Here is a 15,219-nt window from a genome sequence, read left to right on the forward strand (position 1 = left end):
AACAGCTTGCTTCTCCTTTGCCCCAGTCGGTAACATCATTGAAGATCTCAAAACCTGGCAGAATCTTTCCTTCGGTGCTAGCAGCCATTTCCAGCTCATCATCAGACTCATCCCAGATGTTGATCGGAACTCTCTGATTGATATCCTCCTCGTTGGAGGAACTTCCCCAAATATCCACGACCATCAGATCCATTACGTGAGGGACGTTCGGATTTACGTAGGAAGGGTCCGACGATCCATACCGAGCCCAGCCTATCAGTTCTTCATAGTCCCTGAGGAACACTCCATTCATTCTTCTAGCGACGAGTGGAATAGAACCCCTTCGGATACACATGAGTTGCTCCTGATCGCTCAAGATGACCCGACATGAGGCATACTTGAACCTCCATCTCCTAGCATAATCCACGAATGCTTCCTCGGGAAATTGCTTGATCCTTTCTAAATCTTCCACGACCCAGTCCACGGGATGTACATCTCATATCTCTGCACGAAAGCCTCCATGAGGGACCCCCAGTCCCCTTTTGCCTTTGCCGAGAGCATTCGGTGCCACATCAAAGCTTCTCCTACGAGTGTCTTTGGAAAATGCTGAATCAACTCACTTCGATAGAGTCCTGCGTCAAACATGTAGGCACGGAAACAGTTTATGTGGTCGATGGGGTTCTCACCTCCTTTGTACTTAGCCATGGTTAACACCGCCTCAGGTGTCTCCTCATCGGGTAACATCGGCACTTCCTCTGGGTATCCCCCTACGGTGTACTTCTTGATAAATCTCTTAATCATTTCAGCCCAATTCACTTTAACGTTCATCGGAAGAGACATATACCACACTAGTGACTCTCCCGCCAACGAGTTGCAAAACAAACTCGTGATTTCGTCCTTTTTGAAGCCCAAAGGACCCATAGCGGATAGGTAAAAATGCAAGTGCTCCATGGGGTCCTTGCCTTCATTATACTTGCTGACAGTCAGAAACGAACGTTTGATAGGCCCAATTTGCATCGCGCTATGTTCCCCCACCTGTGTTTGGGCTTTTCGATACTTCACCAAAAACAAGCTTGACATCAGTGACCAATCATGCTTAGTCGAGTCAGGTAGCGATTGAAACCACTTCAAAGGTTCGCCCACCAGCGAGAGATAGAACCATGGAGCGACTTCTTCCACTTTGTATGGCTCCCCAAACATAGCGCACACGTATCCATACAAATGAGCTTCGGGGTCTTCTACCCCACTAAACAGTTTCAACACAGGCATGATCCTCCGAGATGATACTTCCTCGGTTTTCTCAGTTTTAGTTCCATCATCCATCACTTCTTCCGTTGGCTCCTCTTCCAAAGCCGACACATACAAACCATTTCCCACATTATTCTTCTCATCGGAGTCCAACAACTCCTCCTCGTCTTCCCCGAAGGGTTCCACAATCAAACTCTCTTCGAGCCCAGACCTGATCATGCTCACCCTATGGTTAGGCAAGGGATTACGCCTAGTGGAAGGGTTTGCTGATGAAGGATCAGCTATCTTCTTTTCCTTAATCAAATCCTGAATCTCGTGTTCCAGTCTCTTGCAGTTTTCAATAGTGTGCCCATAATTACTGTGGAACTCGCAGTATCGCCTAGCTTGTATCTGCGGAGTAGGCGGTGCTTTGCTATAAGGAGTGAGGGCTTTCAACAATCCCTTTTTCTGTAATCGTTCGAAAACTTTTGCGTAGGTCTGATCAAACTTGGCGAACTGCCTCTTCTTGATAGCATTAAGATCAAGCACTTTCACTGCGGCCGACTCTGTACTCGCTTGGCCCTCCGGCACCATATCCAGACTTTGTCCACTTGGTATAAGCTTTCTTCGGCTCACCATCCCTCTCAACTATCAAGGCGCAACTATACATCTGATTGAAATCGGTGAAAGGCATACACCACAGCTTATTCTTAACATACGGCAAAGTATTGCTGATTACCACCCGGATCTGATCCTGCTCCAACGGCTTCTGTTTCATAATTGCTGCCTTAGCTCTCCACCTACTCACAAAGTCGGACAAAGACTCCCCAACTTGCTGCTTGGTGCTTTCTAGCTCCCTCAAAGTAACCTCAAACATAGTGTTGAAGCTATATTGGGTGATGAATGCCTTCGCCAGTTCTTTCCAATCTCTCTTCGTTCCCAGCGGCAATGCATGAAACCACACAAGGGCAACTCCTTCCAGATAGGCACTGAACAGCCCTAGGATCTGTTCCTCCATCAGAATTATGTGCTTCATTGCTGCCACATATTGGTTCACATGGGCGGTAGGATCCCCAGTTCCATCGAACTTCTTCATGTCCGGGAGTTGGAATTTCAAAGGCAAAGCAGTCGTCGATAAGCAGTTCTTCAAGTTATAAAAATTCTGACTCCCGGAGCCTACCCCGCGTAGATCATGCACTTCCTGAGTGATGTGCTGCTTCCATTCCTCTTCCCTTTTCTTTCTCTTCCCCAAACTTCTTGTTACGCAATCCTGATAGTTATCTCCAAAACGGGGACCCGTGCTCACAATGTTCTCAGCTGGTTTACTGCCACTCTTGTTACTCTTAATTGCAAGCTCGTCCAGCTGGACTAAAATTGCAGTTAACTGATCGTTGAGGTTGTTTACCACTCTTTCTAACCCTGATATTCTCTCATCTGGCGTAGACATACTGACCGAAGACTGAGCTAATTCGGACAACGATGATTCGGACGTCACAACTGCTGATTCGGAACTGACGATCCGTAACTGATCAAACTGCCTGACTAGCCGGTTACTCTCGTGAAACCACGACCGCTTAATGGTGACGTCTGTATAAGCAACACTCGTTTCAGTATGTATGTATGATTTATATGCATGAGTCGTGGTGTGTGCGTTTATTTATTTACGGATATATAAGATAAGAAGAACAAACGTCAGTCTAATTACACGTATCACAACATCTCTCTTCCACCCTTATTCCTCCACACACTCGACGGTCCAAGTCTCTCTCCTAGGATTTTGGTTTGGGGCTCACATTGCGGTCCAAGGGACGCATGATGCCGTCGATTATTGCGTAAAAGTAAATCATTCATCAGACAATACAGTTCGTTTTAACGTATCAGCGTTCAGTGACTAAGATATCGACCAAATGGATTGCCCTTTTGAATAACTCGTCTTTTGTTATTTCGCGAGACGCATTCGTTCGGGTTTTGATTCCCTTTTGAGCGTATCTCGGATTTAGATGCGGTACGAGTTATTCTTCTGGTTCAATCGTTCGTTATTGACAATGACTCGTTCCCTTTTATTCGTGTGGGTTCGTGTCTCGATTTTTGGATTACAACGGGATCTTTTTGGATTTATCGAGAGACATAACCACGTGTTCATTTAGCGATGAAAGCACTTTTTATTTTAAGGAACAGACACATCGCGTAACGCGTTTGTTTTTAGCGTTAAGAATCCGTTTGCTCGTTTTGGCTACGTAAAAAGACGGCGAGTCTTATTTGAGCGCACGGTAATCCTTCGGCTATTAACAAGTTTTTATTCCTTCCAATCTACGGGATATATCGCCCTAGCGTGGTTATAGAAAATCAACTTTTCATTGAATCGCATGCTTATTCGAAGCAGGGATATTACCGTTCTTTTTTAGTTAGGCACGAATCAAGCAAACACGCAGATCGGGCCATACTTCTTGTAGTTTTGGTAACGGTCGAAATGATCGAGCCATTAATCAAACCCACAGTCTCGTCCATATGGCGCAATTATGCGGTTTTAGCTTAATTCGGCTTTACGATTTTAAACGGCGTATATAGCGGCTCGAGGCACGTATTTAACGGCATTGGTTCATTCTCTTTAACTACTCTCGGGATGGATATATATCGTAGATACAGAATGATTTTGGTCGTTTGTTTATTTTTGCTTTTCTTTTATTTTCTTAGTCACTTTCTGCGGATACGTCCATTTCTCTTTAGAACAACGCAAGGCATAACGTAAGAGCTCGTCTTTTATTTGGAAGGGACGGGCCATGTTTGCAAAACTCTTTACGTTACAACGGGGTCGTTCAAAACAGAAATGTTCTTCGTTTTCATTTCGTCATAATCTTGTTTTATCCCAACCTATTTAAAGAATGTGAATAACGGCTACTGTTAATATAGTCTTTTGAATCGAGATATAACTATCCTTTATACCAAACCAATTCATACTAATACGTGCTTACGTCATAGCGCATTTCCTGAACATGTGCCTTCTTCGAGACACGGAAAGGGACCAGGCGGGTCGCACAAGTTCATTCATACGAGATGACTAAGTCGTCTTTAGTTCGAATCGTTTCGATGTTTTGGGGTAGTTTGTATATCGGTTTAAGAGTATATATTAACGTATCGTTTCATTTTCTTTACATATTTTAGGATTAGACACGTATCATGGCAATTTGAAAACACGAACTGATTCATTTATCACATCAAAAATGGCAACGGGTAATCCTATGGCAACTTCTAAGGCTACTATATGCTGACACGGCTGATCGCGGGACCTCACAGGACCGCACAAATTCGCCCCTAACGAATGGATGGGGACCTTTTGGCGCCTTACTGTAAGGCGGAACTTACACTAGCCTCTTTCGAGCGACGAATGGACTCTCGCTAGAGGTTTCACGGAAATTACCCAAAAGGTTTGCAATAATGCGTTTGAATGCATACGAAAAGAAATAATACGATCCGTCCCCGTTAAGGGCTTAATACACGCCTTCCGGAATCAAATTTCTCGCTTCCCCAGCAGAGTCGCCACTTGTTAGACAAGGTGCCGAACGGCCTCGCCCGGGCGGACCGGGGGGTGGACACCTCATGGCGACGTAAGCGGTGATTGGCACCAAAAGCAACCAATCGTGGAATCAAGCTACTCGGCAGGACTGGAGCTCGGAGTATGGAAGAGTCGCCACCCACGAATGGGAAAATGAACACCGATCCCTTGCGGGAGACCGGTGAGGGTTCGGGAAACTTAGGTACGAGCCGAGAAGGCTAGCTCCTTTCCAGAGAAAGGCTACTAGGCACCCCGACATCGCCCGGTTATGAACCACCGGCCTCCTACTCAGCGTGTTAGGCGATAACGGACTAATCGCATATTTCTTTAAGTTTAAAATTCATTTGAAACCTTTTCTTTCTCGCTTTGAAAACCGTTTTGAGCATGTTATTGAAAGCCATTTTAGTAAAGAATCACCCATTTTGCATAAATTTAAAGTATACAGGAGAGAGAGGGGGAGAAGAGAGAATTGATTTATTCACAGTGTGATTTCATGCTTTAGACTATACACTAACTCTAAGCTAATCTCACTCCCCGAAAAACGAGTTTATTTACATGGTTCGTACCTTAATCGCCGTTGGAACGATTTAGGTACGTTTCAAAACCCCGTTAATTTACATGACATCGACTCGAATCGCCGTTGGAACGACTCGAGCGTTTGAAAACGTTTGAACAAGAAGTTTTAACCAAAAACGTGATTAAGCATACAAGTTCATTCATTTTGTATAAAACTGTTTAGTTAGGAAAACGATTCAAAACTTCATTATTTACAATGAAAACGATTTTAATTACAAGGTTCGCTTAATCCGTCATTGGAACGAATTAAGGTTTTAAAACGTGATATTTTTAGAAAGCGATTTAAAACGACGAAAAACCTTTTTATTTACATTAAGAATCTCTAAAAAACTCTTTAGTTTAAATGATCAAATTGAAGTCTCTTTTTTGTGGTTTATTTCCCTTTTTTTCACTCAATTGAACCTTTACTTATCATAATCACAACAAATTAAATCACAATTACCAAACAAAACCCATTTAAAATATACATATAAATATCTAAAGAATAAAAAAGGAATATATACATATATATACCTTTTTAGTAAAAAGATGGTGATTACACCTATAGATTAAAAATAAGGTAAAAACATAATATGTACTATAGTTATTGATATATGCTAATAAAAAGGAAAATAACACTAAGTATAGTATACTTTTTATCCTAATTCAAAACATGTAAAAATAATGAATAAAGTTCATGAATGAGAAAATAACATTTAACCCCAAATTAGTTTTTACACAATAGCTATATGGAAATTAACCCACCTAAAAGTACATCCCAATATCAATACCCAAAATAATATCTAATAACCCAAAAGCATTTATAAATCATCCCAAATGGGCCAAGCAAATGATCCACAAAAATAATAATTAGATATAGCTTAAATGGACTTAAAGAAAACCTATATATACATATATATATTTTTACAAAATTAGATTAATATAAATAATACCCAAACACAAAATGAGTAAATATATAATAGATAATTATTAGTTATATACCCCAAAATGATTTTAATAAAATAATTACATAATTATATATACATATATTAGGGACCAAATATCAAAAAATTAAGAAAAAAGGGTTAAAAAGGCATTTTTTCCGAATTCCAGCAGCTTTACCGACGGAACATCCGTCGGTAAACCGCCTTTACCGACAGAAAAAGTGAAATTACAGAAACAGCTCTTAACAGTTTTCAGATTTATTCAAAAGCTTTAGATCTAATCTATTCTATCATTTTTGGCCTCCGAACTATCCGAATCGGGTCATAGTCTATAACGGAAACTCCCAAAACGATGTTTTATTTTAAAACGTTAATTAAAACATTTTCTAAATCTAGATCTACAACGTTTTAGTCCCGAACTACCCCTAAATGGGGTCACGGTTCGTATTGGGACATAAAACGAGGTTTTTATTTTAGATCCAAACTCAAGTGTTTGTAGAATGAAAGAAGAAAATTAATTGACAAGTTTAAGCAATAAAAGTGCAAATAAAAGAGTAAAGGAGTAGATCTAAACAATAAAAACGTAATAAAGAATGAAATGAAAGAGTAAACGGGTCTAGTTCCTCGGATTATTACCTCTCAATCGGTAATGGAGATGCCAAATCAAGTCGATTGATAGTGTTTTGAGTCGGTATTTTGGGTTTTTGGGCGAATTCGGATCTCGTCGAATTTCTCCAGGGGTTCGGGTTTTTTCTCCCTCCTTTTGCCTTGGAACTCCATCCTATTTATAGGCATATGGAGCTCCAAACATAATTTATTTTTGGCTCCAAGCCAACTTGAAGCCAAATGTAAGCTAGATGGCTTTATTGTTATGATTATTATTATTATCATTATCATTATTATTTGTTATTTCATTTTTTTATTTTTTATTTTTTATTTTTTTTAAATAAAAGCTAACAAATGCACTTGGCATTCGGCCAAGTGCATTTGCTGCACTTGGCCGAATGCCAAGTGCAGGGAGGGTTGGGCCTGGGCGGCCCAGCCCTCGTCACGGGCCATCCAACGGCTCGTAACGTAAATACCGGCCCCGACGGGACCGCGTTTATATATACTAAAAAAATAAATAAGTTTAACTAAATAAAATACATCTAAAAACAACCAAAATCAATAACGATTGATTTTCGTCAAAACCGATTTTATTAGCTTTTATAAAATTGATCCTTTTACAAAACCATATATATATATATATTCTTTGGATTGCTCGAATACCAAAATAAAACCCTCTATCATCCCGAGATTTTATTAATAATAAAATTAGTAAGAAAAGGGTGTGAAATACCCCGAACTCGGCGAGATGATATAAGATTTCCGAATTCGATCAAACCGGTCTCCACGGTTCCTTCGAACAACATTTTTTTTTCATTATTATTTTTATTGACTCATCATTTATTTCAATCGACTGATTTGGATCCCTTTTTATAATTTTTCTTCATTGGTCCTCCGACCCCGGTGTCTACAGCAGCGCGGGCACAAAATAGTTGTATCAACCCGCTTTTTCGCCAGTTCAGATCGTGTAGGTAAGCAACGAGCTGTTGCCCTCCACACCAGATGACGAACCTTTGGCGGAGCATGAATCTTCCAGATTTTACCCCAAATTTCGCTTAGATCAGCCCCCTCAGTATCAGACGGATGGGATTGGATGTGTCGGTATCCACTTCTGACTGAGTAGGCTCCATTCCTTCCCAATTTCCATGACCACCTGTCCCGTATTTCTCTTCGGCTCAATTGTATTTTTGTATTTAGCATTCTGTCCCTAACGGAAAATAAATCTTGTAATTTCGTGAAGTCCCAATTCCCTTGCGGGCTTACTCGAATTGATGCTACCGTTTCTTCTTCACGGCCAGGGGGTGCGATGCTGTCCACAAAAGGGTTGATATCATTGGGTAGCCAGGGGTCTGACCATATATTAACTTCTGTACCAGACCCAACAAGGATACGACATTGTGATTTTAGTAAAGAAAGACGAGCCATGATGCTCCTCCATATATAGCTTGGATTCGTTTTAATTTCAGCATCAAGGATAGAAGTCTGAGGGAAGTATCGTGCTTTGAAGATTCTTGCAACCAGTGAGGTTGGGTAAAACAGCATTCTCCATGCCTGTTTTGCCAAAACAGTGAAAGTTCTTGAAACCCATACCTTCTTATTGTTTCAGTTTGCATAGCTTTTCCCAAGATCTCCAATGTATCTTCCTTCCTTGTCCATCCTTCGAGCCCCACCAGAATGAGTTTATCAGTTTTTCAAGGTCTTTGCATAGAGTAATAGGGATTAGGAACATGCTCATGACATAGGATGGGAGTGATTGTAGAACCGATTTGATTAGTATTTCCTTCCCTGCTTTTGATAGAAATCTATTCTTCCAGCTGCTTATTCTTTTCCTGATCATTGTTTCGATGTACTCAAAAACCTCCCTTTTATTTCTTCCAATCAGTGATGGAAGACCTAAGTATTTTCCCGAACTTGTTACTACTTCCACGTCAAGGTTGGTTCCAATACTCGTCTTTACAGCTGCTGGCACATTCTTGCTGAAGTGGAGGGTGGATTTATTAAGATTAATTTTCTGCCCAGAAGCTTATTCATATTGTTTAAGACATTGTCGTATAGCTTCACTTTCTTCAATTGATGCCCTGAAAAACAAATAACTATTATCAGCAAAAAATAGGTGAGTTATTGCTGGAGCCTGAGCTGCTATCGCACAACCGTGAATTCTTCCTCTTGATTCTAGCGTAGACAATACAGCGGACAGGCCCTCTGCACATATTAGGAATAGGTATGGTGAGATTGGGTCACCCTATCTTAGTCCTCTCTGTGGAATGATAGGACCAAGCACATGTGGTCCATTGATGATCCTGTATTTTGCTTTGGTGACGCATTGCATTATCAGTTAAACCCATGGTGGAGAGAATCCCAGTTTGAGCATCATCTTTTCAAGAAATTTCCATTCCACCCTGTCATACGCTTTTGCCATATCTAATTTCAGCGCTGCATACCCCACCTTCCCTTAAGTTTTCCTATTGAGATAGTGATTTACTTCAAAGGCTAGCATTACGTTGTCTGTGATCAATCTTTCAGGTATGAAGGCGCTCTGTTGTTCTGATATGATACTAGGAAGTACTGTCTTGAGCCTATTTGCCAAAACTTTTGATATTATCTTGTAAATCACGTTACAAAGGGCAATAGGACGAAGATCAGAAGCATATTCATGGACTGATTTCTTTGGAATCAAAACCAGCGTTGTTTCATTAATTTCCTTCGGTAATTCACCCGAATTTAGCCACTGGAGACAAGCCTCTGTCACTTTCACACCCACCACTCCCCAAAACTTTTGGTAAAAACATGGGTTGAATCCATCCGGTCCTGGACTCTTTTCAGGATGCATTGAGAAGACTGCAATTTTAACTTCCTCTGGGGTAAACGGCCTGAGAAGCTCTTCATTATCTGCTTCGGTTACTTTGCATGAGATGTTAGCTATTATAGGGTCCGGATCGCATAACTCTGATGTAAATATACTGTTAAAATAGAAGGTGATGATATCGTCAAGGCCAGACCCCCATTCCCTCCATTCTCCGTCATTCCCTTTTAGTCTGAGAAGAACGTTTTTCTTCCGTCGTGCTGTTGCTGCTTTATGGAAGTAGCCTGAGTTTAAATCACCCCCTTTTAGCCATTGTTGTTTGGCCCGCTGCCCTCAATAACTCTCTTTTTGGTTCAGTAATGTGTCTAGTTCTTCTTTCGCTTCCTTGTAAGCCTGGACTGATTCGGCATCGTTTCTTCTTTTTGTACTGCGGATTACTGATTTACATTTTTCCACCTTCAGCTTAAATTGATTCTTCAAATCATTGCCCCATTGGAATAGTGAAGAACCGCATTTCTTTAGCCTGTTAGGAAGAAGAGTATCAATCTCGGACTGCCAACTTGTTACGACTCTATCCCTGCAATCACTTTCATGTAACCAAGCATTCTCAAATCTGAACCCATGCTTTAACTGAATTTTTTTCTGCCATAACGATAAAAATAGGGTTGTATGATCTGAGCATGAGACTTCTTCAGTTATTAATTTAGCTTCAGGAAACCTGAGTCGCCAGTTTGAGGAAGCAAGAGCTCTGTCTATCCTTTCTTCGACTAACCTGCCAGTTTCTCGCCCCCTTTCCCAGGTAAAAGGGTAACCCACTAAGCTAATGTCTGATAATCCACTTGATTCGATGGCTGAATTAAAACCTCTTATCAGCGTTGGGCTCTGTCGAACTCCTCCGGATTTTTCAGCCTGTGACCTGATGTCATTAAAATCCCCAATTATAACCCATGGAAGAGAATAGAGAGTTGATAGCTGTATAATTAGATCCCAAGAATCTTTCCTGCGTGATCTCTCCGGGTAACCATAATAACCAGTCAATCTCCATGGTTCCTAACCTGATAGATTTATTTCCACGTCAATATAGTTCCGCGAGAAGTGGAGTAAACTAACTGAATTTTTCTGTTTCCAGAAGAGGGCTAGACCTCCTCCGTAGTTGACTGCTTCCACCATAAAAAAAACCCCTCGTATCCGATCTTCTTCTTTATCGTTTCAATTTTATCTCTGCTGCACTTAACTTCGCTTAAGAACACAAACTCGGGCTTTGTTTTGGACACTAGGTCCTTCAGCATACGAACTGTACGAGGATTGCTCGCCCCCCGACAGTTCCAACTTAGAGAACTCATTGCCCCGGGCGGGCCTGAACACCAGGACCCACCTCTTTATCATTCTTTGTCTGAGCTGATTGGTACTTTCCACTTATCGGGTTTGAGAGGAGCAGAGATTCCTCCTCCATATTTGTAGTTTGAGTTTCTGGTTCCTCCTAACGTCTTCTCTTAGGGTCTGAGATATTGATTTCCCCCGTGCTTGTATCTGTCCCTGGGGAAATATTCTGCTTTTGGATTGAAGTAGCTCTAAAATCGACATACCTTGTCTTTGAAGTAGTGAATGTGGTTTCCTGTAACTTTGGTGGACATGAGAGTAAGTATTTTGATTGTACCTGTTGTGCAGCTCTCCAGGACAAGGCACGCAATGAGGTTGAGTAAGCCTTTTCGGCTTTATCTGGATCCGGGACATCGAGCAACAACTCGCAGAATTTGTCTGAATGTCCAATGCAACCGCAGAAAAAATAGAAGGTCGGCAGTCGTTCATAGCGGAAACACACCCAGGAGAATTCACCACCTTCTTTGCTTATTCTTAGCTTCCTCTTCAAAGGCTGAAAGACATTAACTGATACTCTTATTCTCCGATAGGTTCTGCCTACTCCTGTGAAATTGTTTGGGTCTGATTCCACGAAGCTTCCTAAGAAATTCCCAATGTGCACTGCTACCCTTTCTGACATTAGACCAACTAGAATGTCATGTACCTGTATCCAGAAATCAGTGTTGTGCAATTCAAATGATTTCGGTTCCTGACCTGGCTCCAGGGGGGCTAATAGTAACAATTGTTGCTCAAAGGTCCAAGAGCCTCCCTTTAGAACCCTGTCCCTTTCAACTGGATGGAAGAATTGAAATTGGTAGGAGTTTGGTCCCAGCTCCATTACACATATGCCTCTTGACGGACTCCACAAATCCGGACGTTTTTCATAAATTGGGTTTTAATACCTCTTGAGGTCACAAAAGTGCCTACTAAGCTCCAGGACGTTGGTCTGGGAGGGGGCGTGGTGTCTTCGGTTTGTAGGATCAGTCCTGCTGTTGCTTCGTCTTCTAGGGTTATCCGGTGAATAGCGTCTGGTAGTTTGTCCATGGCTGCTGGATTGCTGAAATCGCTGGCTTAGGGGATCGTTTGAAGGGGCGGCACTCGTTTAGGGGTTTTCGATGGAGGGGGCGGCTGTAAATAGTTGTCAATGGATGAAGATGGTAGCCTTGGGCTGGTTGTGGAAGAAACGGTAGTGTGGGGGGTGGCGAAGGGAGACACAGGGGTTCTAGCTTGTCGAAAAAATTAGGGTTTGGCTGATGGATTAACAGAAGTGGGGGAGAGGGCGGAGATTGCTGTTAGGCAGTGGCAGTGAGCAGAGTTTTGTGAATTGATGATGGGGAATCAAGGAATTTGGGGCGATACAGGGGAAATCGGATGGAATTTGGCGTGGGGGTGAAACAGGGGTTTTTGGACTAACTCGATATTTGCTCCTCAACAGGGAGAGATTCTAACTTTCACATACGCTATGTGGTTTAAAAGTTGGCAAACATGTACTTTTAATTCTGTTAGCAAATACAGTTAAAATTGACTAACGGTGTCAAAAGTCAAATAGAAAAGAGTTGATTTTATCTTGATATTTATTTATTTTATAAATTAACCTCATTATTATCTAATTATTACAAACAAAATCCAAAATTAAAAAAAAATCAAATATACCATCTTCTTCGTATCTCTCTAATTTTTTCTTTTTCTTTCTCTTTTCTCTCTCATCACCACCACCAAATGTCATCGGAATCTTCCTAAAGACCGAAAAATTCTATCACTTTCTAGTTTTGGTTACCATATTCTGAAGTTTCATATGTTAAAAAATTGTGATTCTTGATATTGATCGTGCTAGCAGGTGGATGCTTTACTTTTTCTAGTTTTTTTTTTAATAATTTCGCCCTCTCTGTTCTAGCAGGTGGATGCCTCAATTCATATATTCCTTATGTAGACAATTGATATAAGTGGGATGGTGATTTGAATATTCTTATGGGACCAATTGTTTAAGAATTGCATGCACTTCTCTGTGAATTCCTGAATCGTTTCTTGAATAATTTCCTCCTCTCTGTTATGGTATCTTTTTTTTGTTCAGATTAATATTGATTAGCAAGATACTTAAGAATTGGGTGCTCATGTTTATTTTTACCTAATTCTTGAGTTTTAAATTGTAAGCATTCAGTTGACAATTATTGACTAATTTAGTGCTTCCGACGAAACCTTAGGCGGATGAAAGTGATGAATTTTTCGGCCTTTAGGAAGATTCCGACGACACCCATGGGAAGTAGTGGTGGTGGTGATGAGAGAGAAATTAAGAAAGAGAAGAGAAATAAGAGAGAGAAAGAAGAAGAAAAAGAAAAGATTTGAGAGATATTGAGAAGATGGTATATTTGATTTTTATTTTTAATTTTAGATTTTGTTTGTAATAATTAGATAATAATTGAGTTAATTTATAAAATAAATAAATATAAAGACAAAATCAACTCTTTCTCTTTGACTTTTGTTTTTAACACCGTTAGTTAATTTTAGCTGTGTTTGCTAACGGAATCAACCTCAAAGTATCTGTTTGCCAACTTTTAAACGATATAGTGTATGTTTGAAAATGACTTAAACCACAAAATTTATTTTTATACTTTTACCTATAAAAATTAATTATATCATTTGAAACAAATTTGGAAGCATTTTACAAGTTCAGGAACCAATACTTCTTTTTACCTGTTTCAAAAAAAAAAATACTTCTTTTTACCAAATTTAAGGAGCTACGTGTATTAAGCCTAAACAAATAAATAGTAAGAAATGATAAAAAAAAATTGCAAAGTCATGAAAATTTAATCCAAGACTAATAAAAAAAAAAAGCAAATGATATATACAACCCTTAGGATTGTATATAAGCATTAATTTTTCATATATTTTAATAAAATAAAAAAAAATTATTAATTCTAAAGCATTTATTTATATTAAAAATATAATTAATTTACTAGTTTTGAATTTAACTTTTAAGTATCAATAAATTTTATTATAAGATTATCCTAAAAAACTAAATTAATATTAAATATAGTAATTTGTGGGTTTTATTTACAGCCCTTAGAACCGTAAATATTACGACCCTAAAAAAAATTCCACTAAACCAAAGATTAGTAAATTCTACTCTTATTCTTTATTTTTTTTATTGGTCATTTTTTATAAAAAAAAATTATATAGACTTAACACTTCAGAGCCACGGAACTTGATTAATTAACTCCAAAACGTACAAAGTATCTCATTCGTCATTGAGTTTGTTTAAAATGATATGATTGACACTCAAGTCTATATGGTAGAACAAGAAAGAATTTGAACAAATTGAAATGAATATTACTTTAAGCGAGTCTAAAAGATCAATAGATTACTATAAACAAGTTCAAGTATTCAATATACGACTTTAAACAAATTTAACAATACACTATAAATTTATAAAAACCCCTTATTTATTAAGTCATTTATATTATTATTTTTTCCAAATTTACCATTATATTGGAATTTAAAAACTATATTGAATCCATTGTTTAGAAGCAATCAGATTGTATAAATTAAATAATTCCAAGTCTTACTAAATACAGTAATTCAGTCTTGACCATTTAATATAAACTAACAACTTTTTAGAGTTCATAAAACAAAAGAACTTTTTAATACCATCCTTCACTGAGAATTCGCATAGTCAAAGAAATGTAGAAAATAGTAATGAACGTTTGAAAAAAAAAAAAAAATCTGAGAAATACTTCCCTCTGTTTCATTTTAATTGTCTTTTAAGGTTTCTAAATACATATTAAGAAACCTATTAATTAGCCTAAAAAGTAGTTAAACATTACCTTATTACCCTCTTGCAATTAATGCTTAAATTTCTCTGCAAATTTCTTTTTCTTATTATATGAGGACAAAGTTGGAAAAAAACACATTTAATGCTCCTTGAAAAGTGTAAAACGTCAAATAATTTGAAATAAAAAATTTTCCTCAAAACGACAATTATTATGAAACGTATAGAGTATAATCAAACCACAATTTTATGGCATTCAGTTGCATATTTTCCGAACAGAAAATCAGGAATGTTATAAAACCACACGATTTTTATGGCATTCAGTTGCATACTTTCCCATAAATTGCTTCATATCACTTGCATGAAATTAATAATCAACTCTCTATCAAGAAAAAGATACTAATAATAATAATAAATAATAGTCTTC

Source organism: Euphorbia lathyris, chromosome 1, assembly GCF_963576675.1.
Source record: "Euphorbia lathyris chromosome 1, ddEupLath1.1, whole genome shotgun sequence".
Lineage (NCBI taxonomy): Eukaryota > Viridiplantae > Streptophyta > Magnoliopsida > Malpighiales > Euphorbiaceae > Euphorbia > Euphorbia lathyris.